Here is a 13,859-nt window from a genome sequence, read left to right on the forward strand (position 1 = left end):
GTAGAGCACCTACTTTGCAAGTACAAAACTCTGAGTTCAAACCCTGGTCCAACCAAAAACAAAAAGAAAGAAAGTCAGGTTCAAATACAGCATCAAAGAATGAGCTGGACAGGGCCCCACAGCTGCCACCACCCTTCCTTCCCTACCTGCAGCTCTGACCAACATGGCATGGCCGTCTTGTCTGCATGTGGACATCAGAGCAGCACAGCCCAGCTTTGCCTAACCCCAAAACCACATCCCTTGGGTCTACGGGTGGGTCCACCCCATAAAAACAACTGCAGAAGAGGCCTGGGTAGGGGGATGGGGCCTGGACGTAGTTTGTGAGGAATGCCGGGATCCTGATATCCACACAGTGGACTAAAGGGGCAAATGACTGGCCCCTTGGCATGTGGTCTCTTCCCACTGGCTAGAGCACAGGAGCATGCACTGTGTTAGGGTTCGCAGGAGGAACAGAACCAACAGGACATAGCACTACAAAGGGGACGTACCTACCGGATCCACTTACACGGCTGGAGGCTGGGTAGAACCACCATGATCATCATCTGCAGGGTGGAGAGGCAGAGAACCTGGAGGCTTCAGAACAAAACAAAATGAACCTGGTGGTGGGGAGGTGCCAATACTGCAGCCCCAACCTAAGGCAGAAGACCTGAATGCTCCCTGACAGGTCACTGGCAGGAGCCCACATTGGAAGACTGGAGAAGCTGGAGTCTGATGTCCACAGGCGATGGCAGTGACAGAGTGGAGCATGCTTGTGCCGCCTGGCTTACTCTTCCAGTTTGCTCTGTCCCGTTGGGCTCCCAGCCTTTTGGATGGTGCTGCCCACATTCAGGGCGGGTCCTTCTGCCTCAGCTGCTCTCCCATATGCCAGCTGTCTCTGGAAAGATCCTGACAAGCCCAGAGGTGTGCCTTACTAATCCCTTAGGTGTCCCTCAATCTGGTCAAGTTGATAGTCAAGACGAACAGTGGCACACGTGCAGACACACTCACACTTACACACACATGCACACACACTCACATGCACACAGACAGACCTCTGGCCAGTGACGTTTTCCAGAGCAAGCACTCCTCGGCCATCACTGGCATCAGCAGGTGCAACTGCAACACAGAGTTCCATATGCAAAAGCCAGTGTCACATGTGTGTCATCCCCTCCCCACCTCCAGTTTCCCCAGCCCTCCCAGCTGGTGCTCTGAGGTGCTTCTCTGCCCTCATCCTTCCTCACCTCCCATCCTTTGTACCCTTTCTTCCCTCCCATCTTCCCACTTTCCTTGCCCTCTTCCTTCCTGACACTGCCTTGTCCCTGGCAGGGAACATGATCGGGTCATGTCCACTACAGCTTGAGATCCTCCTTGCTGGGGTCTTGGGCACCAGATGTGGTCACACATCCACTCAGTGACCACCATGTTGGCACAGGCCTAAGCGGTGTCACCATACCCGTTATTGGGCTCTGCTGGCATATGGCCTAGTATCAACAGGCCTCCTTCCCAGATGGAGCTGTCAACCTGGGTCCCCAAAGAGCAACTAAGGGAGACAAATCCAGGCCTTGTCCTTTCTAGGGGAGACACAGCCTCAGAGCCTTCTCCAGCACGATAACCCATGGACAGGGCTGCCATACCCAGTTAGAAATTCATGGGCGCTCCATGCTCATCCAGGGCACAGGAAGCACCACCACCTCTACCACCAGAGTAGCAAGGACACAAACAAGTCCAACCCATCCTGGACTCTCATGCAGGGTCCCATAGAATCAGCCATGGAGGCCCCCTACTGCCCAGAGGCGGGGGGGTCATCTTCCAGCAGCAGGATTTGAACTCGGACCTCCTTAGGTCCTGGGTGGCCTCCCATGGACACAGAGTCAGCAGGAGCAGACTGAGCAGTGGACATAGACAAACCAGGTGTCTCTAAGTGCTGCCCACAGAGCTCAGGCCTCCGAATTGATCAAGGGCTATTAGTACTGCAGCCTCAGCTCCACCCTCCTGAATGGGAAGGAGGCTCCACACAGTTGTCACCTTGATGGCCTCCCACCTTCCACCAGGAGAGGGCAACATGTCCAACCACTAGAGGACGTAGACTGGGCACCATCATAGAAGCGCAGACAGCCTGCCAGCACCTTGACTTTGGGCTCTGTAATCTCCAGAAATGTGAGAAGTAAGTTCCTGTTCTTTATAAATTACTCAGTCCAATATTTAGTTATAGAAGCACAAACTAAGGTGCCAGCCACGGAAGCCAGCCCATTAAGTATACAGTCAGTCAGTCTATCATCTGAACTAGCCAGTCCACTACCCAACTTACCAGCCCAGGACACCAGCTCATTATCTATCCCACCTGTCACATACAGTCACGAGCCCAGGAAACCAGTCCATTGTCTACACTGACCAGCCCATTATCCACAGCGACCAGCCCATTGCTGACAGTGATTCTGCAGTCAGCTGCTGTCACAACTAGAAGTCAGACCCCTGTGCTTAGGAATGCTTGATAACCAAAGCAGCAGCTGCTGGGACATGGAAGCAAACAGCCAGGTGAGGGCAATGGTGGCTTCCATACCTTCTGGCTGCACTTCCTTCCTTCTCAAGACAAGCCAGAGAAAGGGAAGCTCCCATCTTCATCCCAGCTACTCAGGAGGTAGAGGTAGGAAGATCACAATCCAAAGCCAGGCCTGTCCATAAGTACAAGAAAAACAGAAGTAAACTGAAAAAGGTTGTGAGAGTGGCTCAAGTGTTAGTTGGTTTAACAAGCATAAGACCCCGAGTTCAAACCCAAGTACCACCAAAAAAAGAAAACAGAAAAAAGGTGAAATCTGAAATCCCCTAACCAATCACAAAGTAGGCCAGCTCCTGGAGAGCTTCCTCTGCTCCCCCAGCCAGCAGCCTTCCTTAGCCTCTCCAGTTCCCCTCCTGAGCACTAATGCATCCCTCTTCTACCCGCCTGAGTCTCTGCCAGGCACAAAGTTGAGTGAACAGCCTCTTCCTGCTCAGCGACCCTGTTCATAAAACATTCATTCTGAAGCACTGCTCTCATAAGTTCAGCAGGTGTCTCTCCCCAGGACAAGCCAAATGCTCTTATCCTGGGGTCTGGGAAGCTGGGGACCTTCTTGGCCACCTAGGTAATGGTTTGGTGTCACTGGAGCCCCCAAATACCCACAGACTACAAGGGGTTGGGGGACTGGGCCAGCACCTGCCAAGAGAATCATCTTGGATGTGAACTTGAGTTGTGTCAAACCTCAGTGTCTCCCCAACACCTCCAGGAAAAAGTCCGCATAGCCCTGGGCCTGAGCATGGTCAGGATCTGCCTCTAAGCCTGGAGACTCTGCAGAAGCATGCACTCACTCCCAATCCTGCCTGGTTATAGGAAATGAGGCCTAGCCAAACAGCCCTTTGTGGGGTCAGCTCAGTGTGCACTGGGAAGACAGCCCATGGCAGGCCCATGCCAGGCCACTCACTCACTCACTGCATACTTCCACAGATGGCTGTCCTGTTGCTCCTGGATAGCCCCAACTCCCCCAGGCCCTGCCGCCCCAGTCTGCTTGGCCACATCTCCACCCACCAGTATCCTCTCATGTGGAGCCCAGACCTGGTGAACGCTGCCCAAGTGAGGCCGATATGGGAGCTCCTAAGAGCAAGGACCACATTCTTCCCTTCTTGTTCTCCAGCCCCCAGGGACAGAATGAATATCATTGATGGGGGAGCCAGATGTTACCCTCCCTAGGGGGCTTGTGGCAGACACATGCCACAGCAAGACTAATGGACACTGGCTACAAGACAGCAAGAGAGGCCCAGGTCAGGGAGCCAAAGCAGAGCTGGAGCTCAAGGGGTCCCGAGCCTCAAACGCCCTGCTCTGTTCCTCTCTGCCATGCCATCATGGCCGTCTGGTTCCTAGTGCCCTTCCTTGCCTCACCTCCCCTGTAGAGGCCAGCCCTAAGCCATACACCAGCTAGGGGATTCTGCCATGCCCAGCTTGAGTCCTCCAAAGCTTTCTGACTGCCCCAGTCATGTGGCCCAGTGACTTTTGACTGCAGGCCTAAGTCCATTCTAGAGAGGCCTAGCATAGTTCACACCATCCTGGCCACCCAGCTGTGCCCAGCCACAGGGACCTGCACAGCTGCCCTCCCTGGAAAAACAGCTCAGCGAGCAGTCCCTCAGGCCATGCCGCTGGTTAGTGGAACTGTCAGACCTGAGCAGGTCAGCACCGCACTCCTTCTTGGAAAATGGATTAGCCCAGGCTTCCGCCAGGGCAGAGGATTCAGGTCTAGGCACCCCGTGCACAACACTGTCCACCCTCCAACCCCCACCCACTTCTGGGCAGAGCTCATTCTTCTGACTCCACCCCCTCAGCCTTTTCTTGGGCACAAATTTGCATCCACAATGACTTGCATAACAAAAAATCACTCACACGGTTAATTACGGGTGCAACTGATAATTGCAGGCACAATTAGCCACTTGCTAATTTGGTGGGTGCTGTGCAGAAAATTACATTCACAATTAGGCAACTGCTGTGGCCAGGACAGGCAGTCTTGGGGGGCACACTCCTGTAATCAGCCTCCTGGGGTGCAGCCCCAGGAGGGGAGTCAGGTGATCTGATAAGGAGCCCCTCCCAGCTCCAGTGCAGAGAGCTGGTTGGCCTAAAGGCAGGAGCCCAGGGGAATGACCTGAAAAGTCTAGCTTTGGGCCTTTTCTCTGAAGGCCTAAAGGCCTTCTCTTGGGTCCCTTCATTGGACAGAGGTTACTGTCCTCAGCCCCAGAGAGGATTCAGAGTCATCAGTTCATAGGCTTGCATTGGCAAAGCCACCTGCTTCTCAGCCAGGTATCAACAAACTCACCTGCAGTCCAGGTGTAAGTAGGAGGCCTGGTCCAGCCAGCTTTGGGGCCTCAGCATCCCAGTTGACACCCACACCTACAATGGCACACACATTCTGTCTCCTCCAGCTCGCTGGCGCTGCTGCTGGGTGCTGTCCAAGGTGCTGATCTCCCAGCCATGGACCCTGAGTTGCTGAGCCAAGTAGAGCCAGGCTGTGAGGGTGGGTGCCGTGGGGCTCTATTTGAGCAGCCTCCCCTTTCAGGGCCCAGTCCCGTACCCAGGACGCTCATGTAAGCCCGAGTCTTCACTGCCATCTCTGGAGGAAAACCTTGCAGAGTCCACTGTGAGCAAAATCTCCAATCTGCATTCTGAACATTTCAAACTGAGAAGATGAAGGTCCTCCTTTGAGCCTCCACTCCTCATGATGCAGAATAACTGGTGGCTGAGGCTTTCTCACACCAGCTCCCTCCATCCCCACGGTTCTCCAGAACCATTTGAGCGTCAAAGAATCTGAAATTCGCAGACATGACACCTTCAACCTAGACTGTCTGGGGTTGTCTCAGAGTTGTCACTGTGACACCACAGCTGGTCCTCATCCACCCTTCAGGTCCTGGTCAGACACACCACATTCTCCATGTTCCATATCTTCACAGCCTCTCTGCTGCCCAGGGTCCAGTCAAGGCATCCTATTTGTTTCTCCTTTTCCTTCTCCTTAACTGAAAATAAGCCCTTCTCTTTTATTCTTTTTCATGGTGCTGCTTTTTTGAAAAACCCAGATCACAGGTTGTATGAGTTCTCTACTGCTACATAAAGATGTGACCCAGACTTCGCCACTATCAGCAATGGAGTCTGCTAACACCATAGGAAGTTGGGGAGGCTTTAGCTGACTGGTCCTGGCTCGGGGACCCTTGAGGTTGCAGTCAAGATATGGGGCTGTGCTCATCTGAAGGTTTAGATGAAGGGAAGGATCTGCTTGCATGCTCCCTTAAGGGACCTCAGCCTTCTGCCTTGGGACATAGCCTCTGGCCCTCTTGAGCACACCATCCAAGAAAGCAGGAGGGCCTGCAGGACACAGGGCACAGCCTTTCACACCCAGTCTCACCAGAGGCATCGGTCATCCCACTGTCCCTACACTTGAGTTAGGGCACCACGGTCCCAGACAGCAGGATGCAGGACCGACTGGGCATCTCTGAGGCTGCCACAGAGGTATGTGGACTGTCCCCGTCTCTGACTGTCTTCCCAGATTCAGTCCAAGTAAAGGCTTTTTAGGAAGGACAGGATGAGAAACACTGTTACCCACCCCAAGTACCACAGCAAAAGTAGACTTTGGTTTGTCACCTGGGCCATCAAAGGCAGGATTGTTAGAGGGCCTGCAGCTGGGAAGGTCAGTTGTCTGGAGGGCTCTGGGGCAGGAGGTGGATGGTCAGGGGAGAGATGAACAGGGAGAGGGGGCCAGTCAATGGGGAACTCACTAGGCTTCTTGGAACCCAGGGCCACCTCTGTGCTGGGCTGGCCAGGTCATCTGACACCAGCATGGGTAGGTGAGGACCCCACCCAGAACTCACTGCTGCTAAAGAAACCTGCAAGAAGGCTATCAGGAACTCCTTCCAATGTCACCTCAGAGAGTCCCTGGCCAGGGACGTCCTGTGGTCCTCAAGCCTCTGCTCCTCTTCTTTGATTCCTTAAAACAATTTTAATTACTTAATATTTGTGTTTTAATCCAAGAACTTGTCCCGATCTCTCTCTGGGTCTTGGCCGGGCAGCAACAGTCCTGGCTGTGTCCGAGTCCCAGCGCCCTGTGCAAGGCTGGACTGGAAGGCGCCTGCACAGCCTGGGCAGCAGTGAGTCTGCAGCCAGAGCCTGACCAGCCTGGTCCTCCTCTTCCCCCTCTAGACTTGTGACCCAGGGCAAGTCCCCCGAAGGTCTCTGGGCCCGCACCTGCGCAGCTGGGAAGGATGAAGAGAAACTTTGTGAACAGCAAGTGACTGTGAGCACTTCAAGGAGCTACAGGAGTGTGCAGGAACCCGGGTTCCACACCGCATGGTCGGCCCTCCAGGGGCAACACTGCTACTGCTGAGCGTGCAGCAGGGGTGGCACACACAGGGCATGAGGTGTGTGTTGCACCCAAAGATGGGGACGTATGTGGACGGTGACACTTACATGGGTCACAGTGTGCAGTGCTGTGTGCACAGAACACGCAGGGTATGTGAGGTATGCCCAGAGTACACATCACGTGTCATGTGTGCAGGGCATGCTCAGTGTGGAACCCCAGAGGGCAGGGCCCCCTACTACTGTGCACCTCAGACAAGCTGTGGGTGTATTGCTCTGGGAGCCTTGTGAGCCGGCTGGCCAAGTGCCTTTCACAGACAGACACCATGCTGGACCTGGAATTCAGGCTCTGCCATGGAGGCAGCCTGCTCACTCCACACATGCAGAAGCCATGGCTCAGAAGGGCTTCCAGGCCACTGGTTTCAGAAAAGCTCACTGACTGGTTTGAGTAGGGGTGGCAGTCCCAGGCTGGGTGGCTAGGGCAGTGTGGGCTTCTGACCAGTGTCCAGGCCATCAGCTCCTTTCCATACTGCCCTCTTCAGAGCTCCTCCAGGGAGCTGTGGGGCTCTAGACTCATGTCTCCACAGCCACACACCCCTAAGGAAACTAGGTGGCAGGTCTTGCCCAAGACTCTGGATGGCCCTACTGATCACATGCCATCCCAGGCTGTGAGGTGGCTGCCAGGGTCAGATGCCTGCCTGAGGACAGGTGAGAGAGGGACATCATGCTTCCTTGGGAGAGACACCCCAAAGGAGGAGGGCGCTGACTTGTACTTCCATTCCCAAGGGCGGGCAGTGCCAGATTCCAGGAAGGACCCAGGTAAGGCAGGTTGGGGGGGAGGGGAGCACCGGTCTTGTGCATGGTGGCCTGCTGGCCTGAGTGACCAGGCAGGGAGGGATGGCCTGCACTACCTGGGGCTGGGAAGTGCTCTTGTGCTGTGCATGCTTCCTGGCCTTTCCCTTTTTAATTTTCTGGAATGGTTGCCATGGAAACTGGGAGGCCAGAGGGCAGAGCAGCTGAGGTGGTGTGGACGCTGGTCAGCCTGGACCAACAGGAAGGTCCAGGAAGAACAGTAACAGCACCTGGAAATCCACTTGTGGCCCCTTTGCCATCTCTGGGTGCGCTAGGACCACCACCAGCCACCTGGAGGTCTCCTCCTGAGTGGCCTGAGGACTCTGCTGGCTTTTTGTTTCAAGGGTCCCTGAAGCCAAGGGGGAGGGGCTGTAGCGTACTCACTGAGCCACAGGCATAGAAACCATTGGCTAGGAGGGTGTCCTTGGCCAAAGACCACAGGCCACAGGCCAGCTCAGTCTCAGACACTGTTCACCTTAACATGCTAGGAGCATCCTAGAGCTGTTGTAACAAGAACTACAACTGGGGCCGCTTAAAACAACACAGAAGGATTTTTCCCCAAGTCCTGAAGACCAGAGTCTGGAATTGGTACCCTAGGCTGAAATGAAGGGTGGCAATCCTGCCAGAGCTTCAGAAAAAGGTACCTCACTGCTCCTGTAGCTTCTGTAGTTCACGGTGGCCTTGCTTGGTCTCTGACTCTATCTTTACATTGTCCCGTCTGTCTGTCCTGGCCCTCCCTCTCATGAGGACACTGGTCAGTGTATATTTAGGGCCCAGATGGCTGATCCAGATGACTTCATCTTGAGATCCTTGATTCCTTCTCCAAAGACCCTAATTCCAAATAAGGGTACATTCACAGGCTCCAGGATGAGGACTTGATATTTTCTGGGAGGCCATTTTTTCAGCCAACCACAATTGTCAACATTAAAAAATCAAGATATTTTAATACCAACATAGGCCTAGCTCCCCCACACCCCACACACAAAATGAAACCTTCCAGAAAAGTGGAGTATCCAGCATTCGAGTATGACATGGATGACCCAGCCTGCCATCCCCACCCCACCCTGTCTCCTACCCACAAGACCCCTTGGGCTTCTCTACCGGAGGCTTCACAGGAAATACTTTGGTGACTGTCCCATTTACTGTGTAGAGAATCAAAATTAAGTTTAAAAACATGCACCTGCGGTGGCCTTATGGCGGTTCACAGCAGGCCTCAATGCAGACCGGACCCTAGGCCTCTATCCAGGCCAGGTAGAGCACAGCGGTCTCTGCAGTCCACACAGATGCATTGCCTGCCCCCACTCTCCAATGGAACACCTGATCACTTCAGCCCCTGCCTCTGTGGCAGCTGTATGGACAGAGTATCATAGCTAGGCCAGATATGGTGGCTCACACCTGTAATCCCATCTACCTGGAAGGCAAGGCGAGTAGAATTGTAGTCTGAGGCTGGCCCAGGAGAAAGAAGGAGCCCCTATCTGAAGAACAAACTAAAAGAAAAAGGGCTGGGGATGTGGCCCAAGTGGTAGAGTGCCTGCCTCACCCCCCTCACCCCCGTAATCACCAAAAACCCAATGCGTCACAGCCACACATGTGTCGTGCCACTGCAGCTCCCAGTGTACCTCGGATGCCCTTCAAACTCTGTGGGAAAGGAGGTGTGTGCAGCGCCTCAGGAGAGAACACAGTTGACGCTAGGTGATGCACTGGTCTTTTTTGAGTTATCTTCTGCTCACTGCCCCAGATTTCAAGAAAAGAGCCCCCTGGGACTTCATTTTAGTTTGCTTCCAGCTAACATCAGTACATTTTATCTAAATCACAAAATAGTCAAACACAGAAATTCGAGGAGGACATCAACAGGTAGGTAAGTGGCATCTGAGTCTCCTGTGTCACCCTCAGATGCCTAAGCTTCAGGGCGCAAGGTGTTACAAACCCACTGGCAAGGTCCTTCTCTACCCAGGTAGCAATCGTGGCTGGGCAAGCAGAAAGTCCTACTCTCCAGGCCTTTCGGTATTTGCAGGCAGTAGCGTGGGTGACAGAGACTGCTCTGGGCCTTTGATAGCTAGGATGGCAGCACAGGGACCTTGGGGTTTGAGCCCTGATAGCGTACAACACAGGGGCTTGAGGCCTGGAGGTTTAGGCCAAGGTCCCTGACAACTAGGGTGGTGGCACAGGGTTCAGAGCCCTAAGTGTTACAACTCCTGCAGCAGAAGGGGTCTCTCTACCAGTTGATCCCGACCGCTTGCCATCAGTTTTACTTTCTGTTGCCCACCAATATTCTCTGCTTCCAGCTGCTGCTTATCCCCGCCACTCTTGGGCCACTCAGCTTGCCAGCCTTACTGCTACCCTGCTGCCAGGGCAACTTCCTTCTAGCCACCACTTCATTTATACCAGCTCAGCAAAGGTGGACAAGACCACTAAGAAAGTCTTTTTTTTTAGCTCTGAGGTTCGAACTCAAAGCAGGCTAGCGCCAGGCTAGGCAAATACTGCTACCACTTGAGTCACTCCACCAGCCCTGTTTTGTAATGGGTTTTTTCAAGATAGGTTCCCACAAGCTATCTGCACATGGCTGGCTTCGAACCGCTATCCTCCTTATCTCTGCCTATTGAATAGCTAGGATTACAGGCATGAGCCATCAGCATACAAGAAAGTCTGTAATGGGACCTAATGTTATTATGTCAGGCAGACAAAAAGGATGGTGTCTCCTACCTGCTCACAAAGTGAGCTGAGCAGGATGCTTATGTAGCCAGACGGGGGGAAGGGACAAAGATGTCTGTACCAATCATGACAGTCCCCTCATGTCTGCACAAATCACAGGTCTTCTGTTGGGCTGAAGTCTGGAACACACTGCTTGCTGGGGCAGTGCCTTCTGGAGCTGGAGTCCTGCTTTTGGGTGCTGGCATGAGGACAGTCCAGCTGCCTGGCTGGCACTTTGGCTGCCTGGCTGGCTTTCCTGGACTCAAAGCAGCCAGGGCACCAGAGAACAGTCTATCAGCTGTCAGTTAGGGAGTGAAGTCTCCCAAGCCCCAAACATCTCAGCACATTTAAAGGAATAATATAGCCTTTCTGAAGGGTGCTTAAAACAAAGGCTTCTCAGTAACAGTGCTTTAGCAATGCTTAACTTCTGTCCCAGTTCCCAGGGGAGGTGGGTCCCTGCCATCTGTTTCAGGGGTACCTTCTAACCACCCATGAGAGGTGCTATGCCACCTCAGAAAGGTCCCAGCTGGGACTACAGTCAAATGGACCCTGCTGTCTGAGTGGCATGCATCCACATCTGGGGCTGAGCTGATTCAGGACAGGCAGCAAGGAAAACTGAGCCCTGTTCCCCATTCTCCCCCTGGCATCCTCACCAGTGCAGGCCAGCCCACAATCCTGCTTCTCACAAGATGGCAGCCTCTCCCTGTCCCCACAGACACAGCACACTGGGCTGCACCCAAGTCAGGGAGCAGGAACTAGATTCCAGCCCTAGTGGGGAGCCTCCAGGATATGAGGAAAAGTAGGGGACAGCAAACCCAGGGATGTGCCCTCGAGGAGTCAGAGGCCCACTCCAGGCTCCCCAAGTGCAAAAACCATGGCTGGCCAGCGCTGTCCACTCCCAGGTGCCAGACTTGCACAGCTGTCACTGTCCCAGGGGGCTAGTTCTGAGTGTGTCCTCCTGCCTGGCTCACCTGCAGATCCCTTCCTTGCACCAGGCAGCCTCCAGATTCTCTACCTGAGCCTGCACTTAAGGTAGTGGCACAGGCCTACAGGGGAGAGGACACAGACAGGAGTGGTGTGGGGATGACCTTACTAATAAGCCCTAATTGAACCAGAGAGATGTGGCACTGCTCACACTGACATAAAACATCAGCCATGAGGCTCGGTATATGCTTTTCCCGAGACCTCATGTCTGTGACAACTGTGTATCCACAGCTCCGTCTTCCAGGCCCTTAGAGGACACTGGGCCCCTGGGCTCCCATATTTGCCCTAACTCCTGGCACTGGAAGACATTTTCATTGGGCAAAGAATTGAGGTTAAGTTTTTTCTTTCATTACTTCAAAGATGTTCCAATATTTTGTAGTGTACGTAGTTACCAACAAAAGTCTGTCATCCTTATCCATTTCTTAAGATTTTTCTTTTAATTTACTTAATTTTTATGGCCTTACAGTGGGTTTTGTTTTTTTTGGTTTTTGGCAGTAGTGGGGTTTGAACTCAGGGCTTTGCTTGCGAGCCAGGCACTCTACTGAGCCACACGCCTCCAGCCCTTCCTTATATTTGAGTTTCTTGGGTTTCATAAAATTTGAAAAAAATTTTAAAAACCTGGCTGTTATTTAAATGTTTTTCTGTTCCCCCTCTTTTTGGAACTTCCCGCGTACACCCATTGCCTCCCTGGCACTACAGTCATACAGCTGCTGGTGCTCAAGGCTTTTCCTGCTGTAGCTGGGGTGACATCTGTGGCTGTCTGGCGCTGTCCTCAGACTCCCCGCCCTTTCCTTCCACAGGGTCAGGCAATCCCCTGCCAGACACTGCGATTCCGTGTTACTTGTCTGCTTATTCAGTCTGTTCTCAGCCTCTCCAACACAGAGCCCTGTGGTGATGACTGGTTTCTTTGTGCCACCTCTGTATTGGTCACATATTTCAATGGATGGTTTTCCTCCTCACTGTGGGCTGTTTTCCTGCTTCTTCGCATGCCTGGAAACTTCTGACTGCATGGCAGACATTGCGACTTTGACCTGTGTTGGGTACAGGACACAGCTTTCTCTAAACACTCATGACATCTGCTGTGGAGACACCATTCTACCTCCATCCACCTTCCCATGACCTCCTTCCCTGAGTGTCCTTATCAGGACACTGGTCACTGGGTTAGGGCACACACCAATCCAACATGGCTTCATCTTAATCTGGACACGTCAACATGAACCTATTTCCCAATGAGGTGGCACTCACGGGTTCTGGAGGTTTCAAGCTTATCTTTCCAGAGGCCTGTTCAACCCAGGACACCAGTCACAGGCCAGCTCCTCCCAGGCCCTCTTCCCCAACAGACATCTCTCCTCCCTGGTCCTCTGGCCCACAGTCTCCAGTCACCTTAGGCTCCTACACTCTGGTTCTGCCTCAATTCCGGGGGCTCACAGCCTTCTGGGCTCACCACTTTCCCCCATGACCTGGACACCCTCCAGGCTGCTAGCCAGCAGCCACAGGGCTCACCATCTTGGCTTCCCACTGCTCACTGTTGTTCAATGTCTACTAAAAAACTGCTGTCATGTATTTTACCCAGTTTTTTGTTTCTGAGGCAGAAAACTAAACCTAGTCCATTTCTCCAACTGAGCCAGCAGTGAAAGAAAGTCTGGGCATGACCCACGCACGACTTGGCAATGAGTCCACGTCTGGGGCAGGGGCAGAGAAGTGCTGCCCCAGGGCTCTACCTTGGCAGTTTGTTGGGACTCTCCACCATCATCTGTTTGTTTCTGAGGTACCAGGGATTGAATGCAGGGCCTGCATGTACCAAGCAAACACACTAATACTTGAGCCACACCCCCAGTCCCCCTCCTTTTTTTTAAGACGGGGCCTCTGACCTTTGCCAGTACTGGCCTCAAACTCATGACCCTCCTGCTCTGCCCCCAGAGTAGCTAAAATTATAGTCATGCACCACCATGCCTGTCTTCATTGTATTTTCATCGGATTAGATCCTGGGGTTCCACCTGACTCAACCCAGGCTCAGAGCACTAGTGAGCAGTTCCCAGGGCTGCAGGATTCCAGGGTTTCCAGAGGGACAAGCAGCAGAGCCTCAGGAACACCAGGCACCCACCATGACCAGAAAGCAGACGCTCAGGGAAGGAGCAGCTCTGTCGGCATGAGCAAATCCGGGAGCAGCAGTCAATGGCTGGCCAGGGGGCACAGGGGTGACAGTGTCTGGTTCCAACCCTGACAGAGCCTGCATGTCCCTCAAACTTGGGAGCATCCCAGGGGCTGTGGGCTGCACCCCCAAGTTGCACCACAGCCCTAACCTTCCTGAGTCCTGAAGAAGGGAGATGGCTGAGATAGACATGCTGGACTGTACTAGGGGGACCCAGGTGTCAGGAAGGGCGCTCGGGGAGGTTCGGCAGACAAGGTGCAGAACACTGAGTGGAGAACACTGCAAGGGCCACAGTGAGGTGGATGTCACACTGAGCAGCAGTGCTGGAGAGACTCCCAGGAG

This window comes from Castor canadensis, chromosome 5, assembly GCF_047511655.1.
Source record: "Castor canadensis chromosome 5, mCasCan1.hap1v2, whole genome shotgun sequence".
Classification (NCBI taxonomy): Eukaryota; Metazoa; Chordata; class Mammalia; order Rodentia; family Castoridae; genus Castor; species Castor canadensis.